The sequence below is a fragment of the Mastigoproctus giganteus genome, chromosome 9, assembly GCF_048544385.1.
Source record: "Mastigoproctus giganteus isolate SK-2022 chromosome 9, ASM4854438v1, whole genome shotgun sequence".
NCBI lineage: Eukaryota > Metazoa > Arthropoda > Arachnida > Uropygi > Thelyphonidae > Mastigoproctus > Mastigoproctus giganteus.
The window spans coordinates 54,165,266-54,173,196 of record NC_143583.1 but is presented as its reverse complement, the minus strand read 5'-3'; the positions used below and the strand labels follow the sequence as shown (position 1 = coordinate 54,173,196).

The window sequence follows — 7,931 nt, the reverse complement described above, 5'->3', positions numbered from 1 at the left end:
CGCCCGAACAGGGACTTGAACCCTGGACCCTTAGGTTAAAAGCCTAATGCTCTACCGACTGAGCTATCCGGGCACGATATCAAAATCCCTTTATTAAAGTAGTAATAAGATAATTTTAGAAATATATATACAGTACTTTTAATAAAGTTTAAAGATGCAGATTCAGAAAAAGTCCTCTCCTTTCATAAAATAATATTCAAAATGCAGTTCAATTGTGCTTTAGTGGGTTCTATATTTCGGGTCCAAAAAATTATCACATAATCTAACGACACATAATCGATTGATGGCAGAATTTTTGCGGCTCCAAATTCATTCAACCAAAAGTAATAATTCTTATTACCAACCAGATATAGCTTCTCAAAGTATTAAGAAACTACTTTATATGAATGCAGATAATATAGTCGAAGTTACTACAAGCTCGAGGAAGGTGACCATTACAGGAAGAGGAAAAACACATCAAATTAAATATGATAAGCATTAATATAAAAGCACAGAAGAGACAACGTTTCTCCTTAAATTCTGTCTTCTGTTACTCTGCCACTCCACTCTGTCGAATTTTATAACTATTCACTTCAATACAATCGGTAAAAGTATTTATCTATAAAACGAAATATTATGAAAGAATAAGAAGTATCGGGCTTATTGCTTAATTTCAGAAGAGCTAACCGATATATAAATACCTCTGTCATGCTGACCAGATATCCCTCGCCTGTACTCTAAAGGAGAAAGCTATTGCGAGGACATACACTTTCACCTCATTTAGCCCACTTTACAATTTTGGGGGATTAGGCTGAAAATGCATAGATCTCGAATGCATATTTGCTATAGAGATATTCACCTGAATGCAGATAAGAGAGTTCTCAAAACAGTGTCTTATTTGGACAGGAGATGACAAAAATATGATTAATATTAAAACCAATATGAAAGCAAGAACCCGGATAGCTCAGTCGTAGAGCATTAGGATTTTAACCTAAGGGTCCAGGGTTCAAGTCCCTGTTCGGGTGAACGTATTACTTTTTTGATCATCTTGTATCGACTTCTGTAATGTAACCTTTTTGGTAATTGTTGTACAATCCCTATAAATGCCCCTTATGCCTGTCCGAAGTTTCTCTCTATCTTTTCATTTCATCTTTTTTCTATGGAACAGCACCACATTAAATTTTGTCCCTCTTCATCGCAAGTTGCGCGAATTACACCACATTTTCTTCGTGTTCTGTTAATTTGTTGAGCAGTTTACTATAGAAGGTTTTGTATTAGCTCTATCCTACGAACTTCTCTGACCCTATGTGGTCCTCTCCGAGTATAAACAGAAAATTTATTTTATTTTTACATAATCTTGTTCCCTCCTCCCCTTTTTTCCAAGTATGGTGGACCACTTCGCTTTATTGATGAATTCCTAATTCAGTAAAGCAAAGTGGTCCTATGATTTCCATAACTTAAATATGTTGGCGTTCGTTGATTTAATGTGCACACTGTATTTTATAATTTTATTTGGCAATCTATTGAAAATTATAACAGGAGGTTAAAATTATGTGGATAAATTCCGCAATCGTTGAACACTGTACGTTAAATAGGTTCATTCATTAAAATAAATTGTATTCCAACCTTAAAATTATTCAGAAAAGCAGTCCCCTCGCCCTTTTCAGTTTATAAGGAGTGCCTAGATAACTCAGGTGGTAGAACATTAGGCTTTTAACGTGGGGTTCAAGTCCCTGTTCAGGCATTTTTATTATTTTTTTCAATGTATTATGGCAGCTGAGCACCTCGATTTGTTTTGGAGGGCGATGGGGTTGGAGACTCATTCACTTCACATCCGTACTTTTATAAGCATAAGCAGGTAGCCGTATAATTATATAATATAAAATAAAATGTTCTGGAGGGCCGGAGTTCGTTCACTCAGGTCCTCTGTGATCCGTGGTGGGATTTATGTATTACATAATTCCCACAATGCTATACAATTTAGAAAAATTTGTTTGATTTTTCTTACAACCATAATCCATTAAATTCACTCTATTATTCTTGTTCAACTCGCTTAATATTTAATGGGTAAGGAGGGGATATGGTTTCAAATATTCGTTAATTAGAATTGGTTATGGTGACTGTGCTTTTGCCTCCTTTCCTAATACAGTATATTCTAGAAGAAACAGAAAAACAATTTTCTTTGTTTTGGGCCAAAAAAAAAAGTATGGCAAAAATAAATGAACGATTCGCCCGGACAGGGACTTGAACCCTGGACTCTAAGGTTAAATGCTTAATTCTCTACGGCTGAGTTAACCAAGCACTCACGTTGGCATTGCTTATAATAGTAGGAGTAACCCTATTTTTTACTATCCTCTATTCAAAGTGGACACTGAACAGGTGGTGGTAAAAAGTGATATTTATTTTTTTGAGAACGCCTTTATCTACTGCCAGGTGGATATCTGTATAACAATAAATATAAGAAATGTGACTTTTTAGCTTGCATTCGAAACTTACAGAGCATAATCATATCCGGTAAAATTATATTGTATTATGGGTAATGAGAATTACTGCTTTGGTAGAAACAAAGTTTAGGGTGCTATCATAATGAGATTACCAAATCGTTCCATCAATAGGCTATAATATTTTAAAATAACGTTTATTGTTAGCATTAGTACTGAAAATGTGATCTAAGCAAGCAAGCACTCTTGGTGAGCATGGTAAAAACTATGGTTAAAAAACATAAAAAACATGGTTAAAAACTATAGTTTTTACCCGAAACTCCGGTTTTTCGTCCACACACACAATTTAGAGATTATATACGGTTGAACGATGCATCTAAAACCCAACAAAAACAACTAAGCAAAGCAAAACAGCATCACACACACACACACACACACACACACAAACACAAGCACTTCATTTTCCCATTGCATTCAATAATTATGCCCAAACTGTTCTTCTATGTCTGTAGAAAGTGAATTCTCCAAGAGATGTTCCCTCTCTGATGCATATCTTTTCTGTCGATACGTCCATGGACAATGTTCTGAATCTGCATCTGAAATTCCCCTTTTCTCTCTTCCGAACAGAAGCCCCAACCAGTCAGCATCCATTTACGGTCCATCTGAAAAACCACAGAGCCAACTATTCTTCTTCCTCATTTATCCCCTCAAACTCTGATTTCTGGAATGAGCTTCCTTCACATGAATTTCCTGAAAATTATAATTTACAGCAATTCAGAATCAAATGTCAACAAGTATCTTCTGTTTTCTCAACCCAAGCACAGTACTACGTACTATAGGTTCTAATACTGTTCGTGCTTGTGGGTTTTCATAACAAAAAAAAAAAAAAAAACACTCATTCAAACTATCCGAACGACATTAGGTGGAAGTTGTTTTTCTCTCCCAAACAATTGATAACCGTTTGGCTGAATAATAATTTTCGTACATCATCTCTGCAAATCATCCTTTTTCTATTTAAACTCATGTCCCTTGTCGGCTTCATCTGAGAATGGATAAAGATTCCATCATTACTTAACCTGTTAAAAGCTTATGCACTTCAATTATGTCATCGCATAGATGCTTAGTTTCCAGAAATTGCAATCCACAGAAATCCAGTACATTTTGGCAAGAAAATCTCCTTTGTGTGCGCAAATAATCCTGCTAATACTCTCCCATCACTTCCAACAGATCCACATCCTTCGTAAAGGGTTGTATGCAAGCGTATATACTGTACTCGAGACGCAGCCCCACCATTTCCCTATACAATGGAACAATCAACCCTTTGTCCCTGGCAAAGGTTATCATTAGAGTATAAGTTGTAGATAATTATTTATTCAATCTGTATGATAAATGTTTCTAAATACAGCACACCCTGCAAAATAAAACCGTACTTTAGGTATTATTTTATGTAAAATTATTAAGAAATATTAAATACATTTATTCTATTGTGCAGCATAAACCTCAGGCTTCCTTGCACCATATGGTTAATAATAATAATAATAATAATAATAATAAATTATTAACAAATAATGCATTATTATTATTTTTTTTGTTTTGTTTTTCACACATCAGTACTGGCTATATTTTTAACAAAATTTTCTTTATCTTAAAATAAATTCTCGATTGTAAAGAGGACAATGAAAAAATACACACCTTTTTATGACATCATTTTGAGTTTAGATTTTTTAGCAAATAAAAGACTTTTTAATAACCACTCACAAATAAAATGTATCGACTTGAAATTCTAAAAAAAATTTCCTTTTTAGTTGATGTAAGAATGAAAGGTGTCCATCTCGAAATATTATTTTCCAAAACGAGTAAGTGCCCGGATAGCTCAGTCGTAGAGCATTAGGCTTTTAACCTAAGGGTCCAGGGTTCAAATCCCTGTTCGGGCGACTGTTTTACTTTTTTTCGTCTCCGTGTTATTAAATAATTCAACATCATATATCTACAATTCATTAGGTCTGTTTTGAGCTGCTTCCACCCTCCTGATATAATATAATAGTACGATATAATAATTCCCTCAGTGCTATGTATGTTTGAAAATTGAAGTTAAACAATCTGTGAAATCATTTATTTTAATTTTACATTAATAAAATTAATTGTAGTGCTAATTATTAATTAGCGTCTAATAAGAAAGGCAGAAATAAAAAGAGCAGTCGTTACAATAAAAACGTTAAATGAGCATGCCGATATGAATTTGATGTTGTCATGTTGCAGAAATATTTTATGGATGTCAATTTGGACATTGCATCGCATCTTGAGAAGTTTGTAATATATAGATGCACCTACGTAGGGGACTGAACGACTGACCCTCTATAGAGAACATTTTATTTTTCATTTTATAATTATACTGTCACTTCTTGATATTTGAAAATAGCTACCGATGAGAAACTTACGTCCCCAGAAAGAATTTCGAAGTGTGTAACTGCTGTAATACACCGAAATATAACGTCACCTGAACAAAGAACTGTTAGAACCCTCTTGAGCCATCAGGATGTTCCATTTAAAGATCATTTGAAATATGAAATAAAATTATAAAATACAACGCAACGAGTGAAACAAATCAGGACATTACCGACGAAAGGTGAAAATTTAAAATAAAACTTTATTATTAAAAATATACAGTAAAACTAAAGAACAATACGCGGAAAATGGATTAGAAACAAATTCTTAAAGATAGATTCCGAAAAATCAAAGTTTAGTGAAAGATTTCAAAAGAGAACTACGTCAATAGAAGAGTCACCAACCACTTTGTCATGGATCAGAGTGAGGAAGACAATTTCAATTGCGAAGTGAATTATTCTTCATTTGAACATTTTCTCTCACATCTTAATCACTTTAGCCAAGAAGAGGTGTCTGAGCAATTCACTAACATTTTATGTACTTTGGAACTGAAGATTTCTTTTTTTTTTTCGTGTTTATACATGTAAACTGTATACACACGAAACCCACCGCTAAAAATAACTGTGAATATCATGGATATTTCTTAATCCATATTAAAAGAACGTTATTAACATATTTCAAAAATCAGGGAAGAGAGATAAAAAAAAGATAAATAAACTACAATTTAAATTAAAATTGGTGGATTCGAGATACAGTGATATTTTTAATTGTCAAATTGATGTTGTAGATATATATGAATATACACAGTATTTATAGATTATCAATAATTTGAAACTTTATATGGACGCACGCAATGCATAACTTACAGCGCTCTTTTAGATCATCGAATCTGATGAAGTCTGCATAAATGGCAAAACAAACTGAATATTGAATATAAAAATTGAATATCAATTTTGAAATTCAAAAATGAAAATTGAATATATCTTAGGAGAAGTTGCCACAATATATGCAATTACTTCAATTCTAGTAGCGTACAAGTTAGTCAATTGCATCATTTCTGTACGTAGCCAACTACTTAAGTATTTATAAGTTGGCATCATTAAGCATATCTCATATTCTGAATACCTACACAACGCGTTGCCGTGATATTAATGCATAACCTCGAATAAGTAACGCTTCCACCACAGGAGAAGACTATTATTACTTATAATCCGCGGATACCACCACCATTTCGGAGCTTATTGGCTCCTCATCTATTCAATAGCCCTAAACTATTCTGTAATCTAAATTATTTCTCACCATCGGGCATCTCTCAGATTGATTGTGGAGTTATACTTCGCAATTGGGTTGTCCTTATAACAACACCAGGGTGCCTGTCCACCCACTGGTGAGGAACCAATAAGCTCCGAAACGGTGGGTGATGGTATCCGCTGAGAATAAGAATAATTGAAGATTACCGAATAGTTTAGGGCTAAAGCCCTAAACTATTCTGTGATCTTCAATTCTACTTTAATTCAATTCAACTCCAATTGTACCTTAATCCAAGTCACTTTACATTTTCTTCAATTATATTTTAATTACAGAATTTAATTAAAATGATTGGATTCGCTATCACTAGCACTTCAAATGTCAATAATTTCTGCAACTATGTATTCTGTCATAGTTGCAGAAATTGACTAATATTCATTCTTTTTCTGGTTTACCACCTAAAGCCTAATGCTCTATCGACTGAGCTATCTGATCACGCATTGTATTTCTTTTCTTGAATAATACTCATATACTGTATTCTTAATAAGTAAATTTAATATACAAGGTTCAGCAACTAAAGAGATTATTCTTATCTTTACATTCAGAAACATATTTACTACCCAGCATTTAACATCGACATGCAACTGGTTTTATTTAGATATATGGAGTCGTATTAATCTAAGTAATACTCAAGAAGTGAAATTGTTGTTGTAACAGGATTTTAGGAGCATCAGTTACTAAGGCCATATTGCTCCATGTATGCTGTCTGTAAATTGAGCGCGTTATGATTTATTTTCTGTTTTGCCGGTCGAAAATTCCTCAGGAACTAGGAAGGAATGCTCTTTGCGTTGTCATCTGTATACTGAAATGCTATTTAAGTTAATAAAAATATATATGTTCAAAAAAAAATAGCTAATAGGTATATATGAAAGGATAAAAATACTGAAAGTGCAAAATATTAACAATTTCAGCTGGTTGGCTGACAATCTCGCGATGGATATACCTTCCAATGGAAGTCGGAAAACTTCTACAGACCCGGTGTTTCGAATAACTAAAATTTCAGGGATTGGGCCATAAGGTATGATTAGTGAAGGATGCGGGAAATGTGGAATGATCACGTGATATTCTTGCTGTTTGGAATGTGCAGTGAAAAGTAAAAGTAGAGTGCTTTTAAACACGCCATTAAAGAATCTTCTTTATGATTCTTTTGCCTGAAGTACTTTTTATTCGTCACGTCATGTACTTCTGATATGACAAATCAGAGGTATTTCAGCTTTTATAGAGACACACCTCTATTCTTGAAGTATAAAGGGAAGCAGTATCACTCACAAGGTTAAAAAGAAATATCGAATCCGTAAAAACCTTTGCATACATTGTAGCTATTAAAAATTTGTTCTTTGCTCAGTGTAAAACAAAGATAGCCCAATATTGATTTAAGATTAACGGGTAATGCGTGCAGAGATTTTACCTCATTGCGTTTCTCAAGGTGAAGCATTATGGGAATTCAGTAATAATTAAAATTATGAAAAATAACAAATAAAAACGCCCGAACAGGGACTTGAACCCTGGACCCCTAGGTTAAAAGCCTAATGCTCTACCGACTGAGCTATCCGGGCACGATATCCAAATTCCTTTATTGAAGTAGTAATAAGACCATTTTAAAAATATATATACAGTACTTTTAATAAAGTTTAAAGATGCAGATTCAGAAAAGGTCCTCTCCTTTCATAAAATAATATCCAAAATGCAGTTCAATTGTGCTTTGGTGGGTTCTAAATTATCACATAATCTGGAGAGTGCTATTGATGGCAGAATTTGTGCGGCTCCAAATTCGTTCAACCAAAAGTAATAATTCTTATTACCCACCATATATAGCTT

At 33.7% G+C, this 7,931-nt stretch overlaps 2 non-coding genes across 2 annotated transcripts; both read right to left on the bottom strand.

Annotated features, from left to right (window-relative positions):
• On the bottom strand, positions 1-73 carry TRNAK-UUU (transfer RNA lysine (anticodon UUU)). The gene has a single exon. It is a non-coding gene; the product is annotated as a tRNA-Lys (tRNA).
• A 7,523-nt stretch (positions 74-7,596) lies between these two features.
• Positions 7,597-7,669, bottom strand: TRNAK-UUU (transfer RNA lysine (anticodon UUU)). The gene has a single exon. It is a non-coding gene; the product is annotated as a tRNA-Lys (tRNA).
• Between the last annotated feature and the right edge of the window lie 262 nt (positions 7,670-7,931).